This window comes from Triticum aestivum, chromosome 2B, assembly GCF_018294505.1.
Source record: "Triticum aestivum cultivar Chinese Spring chromosome 2B, IWGSC CS RefSeq v2.1, whole genome shotgun sequence".
Classification (NCBI taxonomy): domain Eukaryota; kingdom Viridiplantae; phylum Streptophyta; class Magnoliopsida; order Poales; family Poaceae; genus Triticum; species Triticum aestivum.
In genome coordinates, this window is record NC_057798.1 from 2,874,918 (window position 1) to 2,879,530 (window position 4,613).

Here is a 4,613-nt window from a genome sequence, read left to right on the forward strand (position 1 = left end):
CGGGTGTAACTTAGCTAGTAACATAGCATATTTGAAGACAAATTTGCTTATATGACATGTAGTTAATTATGAGAGAGGTGGTTGGAGTAACATAATATGTTACTGTAATATAACGCAAGCCAAAGCAAAATGAGTCTACAATCTAATAAATGCAACCATATATGATACTACTTCTATCTTACTTTGCATTATATATGGTTGCAAACTTTATAATGCAAAGTAACATAGAAGTAGTATCATATAACACATTATTAATGACTCGGAGGATAGACACTAACAAGTGGAGCCCATTTGCTGGTGGTATCGTTCGATAACAGGAAGAAGATGAGGGGCGACCGCCTGCTCTCCCCCAGGTCCTCTCTTCCTGCAGAGGTATCTTTTCCGCAGACGAAACTCTCTCTCTCCCGCCCTTCATGTTCCCTTCCCCTAACGGTAAGCTTTAGTATCCTAAGAATGTTGTGAATTGTAAGAAGTGGGGTGTCTATTCCAGCTGTGTAGCGGGTGTGGAAAGGTTGATTCCAGTAGCAGGGCATCGATTTTTGACAACTGTGCGGTCTAGACGGATGCAGCTAAGCGGCAGGAGTTGGTTTCTCGGGATGTTGCATCTACATTGAAGCGGCGTCGCCTGATAGGTCGCATCGGTCAGTGCTGCCCTCCCGTCCGTCAAATCGTGTGGCATCAATGCCAATGTCGGTTGCAACATCACCAGTGTCTTGTCCATCACATGGAGTTGCAGTTGAAAGGTCGGAAAGGGCGATATTACTCTACTACCGCATCATGTGGCCTCCTGTTGAAGCATACCTCCTCCATACCACTGGACTCTAGATCGATCATGGTTTTCCCTTTAGATCAAATGTCCCTATTTACTAATTTCAGTAGACGCCGAAATAATTACCTTTTGATACAAATATTTTGCAATTTCTTTTTTTTGCGAGTTTCTTTTTCAGGAATTTCAATAATACCCCAGGAATTTAAATGCCTGATTGAAAGGTAAGGATTTCTTTGCACACATTTCAAAATGTAAACGGATAACACGCATACATTTGCTTTTGTTGTATTTGTTGTAGCACCTATTTATGCCTTTGTTTTAGCAAGCTTAACGCAGCAACGCGCAGGCATTATGTCATGTAACTTACATCTAATAAAAGCTCTTTGACTGTAGCTCGAGTAATTTGGGAATGCTTTCTCTATGTGGCTAAAATCAAGTTGTGCAATGAAATGTTGAACATTACACGCGGTTTGATCCTCGACTTCAAAGAAAGGCATAATTTGACTATCTAAACACGTCCGAGCAGCATAGTCAAGAAAGGATCTGGCAGACACGTCCGAGCAACCCTTCATTGTGTCCTTATCCTCATGGCGTCGGGCTTCTAGTTTGAGGCATCTAGCATGGCTCCTCAAGCCAGGGTGCCCCAACCCAGGGCGCCATACTATCTAGCATGGAGCCGCAGCCCGGGGCATCATACGAAAAGGTTAGATTTTGAAGGAAAAAAAATCTGATTTGTTTTGTGTTCAAGTTCCATCAAAGGATTACCTGTCCATCTTCACTGGACCGAGCGGCATAGAATGACGGGCGGTTCACATCGCAAAAATCTTGTAGTAGTGTTGGTAGCGGCAAATTTTCGTGTTTTGACCATTTTTCTGAAAAAGGGTTAAAACATGAAAATTAGCTGTTGGTAGCTGAGTCAGTGCCCGTCGCCATCGGATGGAAGTCCCAGCTGCACAGTGCTTATCACCCTCCGGGGGATCCATGTGGCCAACAATAAGGCCATGGCTGGCCACAGGATGCACTGCTATGTGTCGATCGTACGTGGGATATAATGTCCTTCTCTCTAGTTGAAGATTCACAACTGAACATAAACATATAAGTGATGTATGGTCCCGGCCCGGACCTTAATTCCGATGGTGATTTATAAAGTTGAGAGCGACGTCAGTTTTTACTCCTGTAGTTGTAGTAGAGGCGAGCTTAGTCTTTTCAGATGACGTCACTCCAATGACGTGGCCATACATGTATTTCTTCATAAAAATTTCACAACTTATGTAATTACCATAATATTTTTTGAAGTACAAATGAACAATTAAATTACTTATCCAAAAGTAAAATTCCAAATAGTTATCACAAGATTCATGAATAAATTCCTATTTACTTCTAAGCTATTCATTCATCCCATACATCGGCACCAAATCTCTCTGCACATGAAAACTGTGCTTTTTTTTTTGTTTAACCGGGCTAACCCCCTTTTCATTGCAAATAAAGGGAAACACATCAGTTCCAGAACCATATTTCACGGCCGTAGAAAATGGCATCCTTATTGGTTTGAGCTGCACTAGTGCAAAAACCGGGAAATAGCACCGGTTCGTAAGGTCCTTTAGTGCCGGTTCCATAACCGGCACTAAAGTGTGGTCACTAAAGGCCCCCCCCTTTAGTACCGGTTCTGTACGAACCGGTGCTAAAGGGAAACCACGTGGCACAAGCCAGCTCCGGGGGCCTGGAGCCCTTTAGTACCGGTTGGTAACACCAACCGGTACTATAAGGTTTGGGGGTTTTTAGTTTTATGATTTCTTTTTCATTTAATTTTGTGTTTCCATTTTAATTCCTTTTCGTTTGCTGATATTTTACGATACTACACATTGTAAACATTATGCATATATATATATATATATATATATATATATATATATATATATATAAAAATAGAATTTCTAGTAGAACCAATCATCGAGTTCAACATGATTGTCATGATATTATAAGCGTTCATATATAACACCACAAAATCAAATCACTTAAGTTCAGAACGAAGAACACGGACATGAAAGGACAAGTACTAATTAAGAGCAGCATGAAGAACTAGCTAAATCACTCCTGCTAGCTACTCTCTCTCTCTGGTAAAATAGCATAGAACATGTATAGCTCTCCTGATTGATCATACTGGAGCATGCCGATGAACCTGTCTCCTAATCGTGGGTTGCGCTTCTCATTGCTGCCCCCTAGTACTTCTCTGCGAGCATTAACAATTTTCCTCCAATCTTTCACTATTAAGCATTCATCGCTTCTAGAAATCCTGAATGCATTCATGTGCAATGCAGGATATCTTGGCCGTAAGCTAATAATTGACATCTAACCTTTAGTCTCGATCCCCTGAGGCACAACTGTCTTCGGGAGTCCCTGTTGAAGAACATCGTATAGTACTTAATTAATATATTCAGCAATGAAAGTTTAAAAAAAAATATGTATGCAAAATATGCACTGAGGACAAATAGTAAATATCTTACCATCATTCCTAAATAGATGTGACCGTAGTTCAATACCATCATTATTGGTCGCACGTTTTGAGTACTAACATTTTCAAGTGCAGGAAAAAAATTTCTCTTGACAGTATGAAGATCCTCAAGCCATGAAACATAATGACTTATCTCCTCGCAGTTTAGTTCAGCTCCGGGACAGTAGAAGGTCCTGTCTACCACGCGCCGGACATGTTTGGTTGAATGGAGATAAGCTGTCAATAGAAATTAGTTGTCAGTTATTTTTGAAATAAGCAATATCAAAGACAAAAATATATTTGAGAAGAACTCACATAATGGTAGAACTGGAGGCGTCTGCACATCGACCCATATGTCTCTATTACCTTCAATATCATCTTCCGGACGAATATCAAAGGTGATAACCATACCAGGCTCAAATGCATAAGCCTTGCATAGTGCTTGCCAAGTTTTGCATTCAAAATAGGTGTACGTGTGTGCATTGTATACTTTGACGTTGAAAGTATAACCATCATGCTCAGTTTTCAGGTAAGCTCTCTTTACCTCCATAGTTTCCATATCTTTGAAACCTATCTTATCCAAGACAAAAATTCTTGCATGGCATGGGATGCGCTAGTAGAATAGTAAAAATTAAAAATTATAAGTCAGGCAAATGAAGCATATAAGTCATGCTTAATTACTAAAACAAACTTGTCGTTGTGACTTACTGTATCGAATTCGAAAGTCTCATCCAGCTTGATGCTGAATCGCCTACCATCAACAAGGAAATTTATGTCGCACTGGCCGCGCTCGTCTTCACAGTATGTGCACATACCAAAAAAATTTCCGTCGTCAGACGACATTTTCTATGTTTATATTAGGCGAAACATTAAACACTTACTAGTTCAATTAATTCAACTACTTATATTAATTTAACTAAGCATTTACTAAAAATAAACTAGTTATATTAATTCAGTTAGTTCAACTAAGCATTTACTAAAAATAAAGTAGTTATATTAATTCAATAGGTTTAACTAAGCATTTACTAAAAATAAACTAGTTCTATATATTAATTTAACTAGTTCAACTAAGCATTTACTAAAAATAAACTAGTTCTATATATTAATTCAACTAGTTCAACTAAGCATTTACTAAAAATAAACTAGTTCAAATATATATCTAACTATAATATTTTAATTAGATAATCAAATCTCAGATACGACAATTTTCTTACTAAAAATAAACTAGTTATATTAATTATTCAACTAGTTCAAATCTCATATACCTAAATAAACTAGTTCGACAATTTTCTTACTAAAAATAAACTAGTTATATTAATTATTCAACTAGTTCAAATCTCACATACCTAGCTA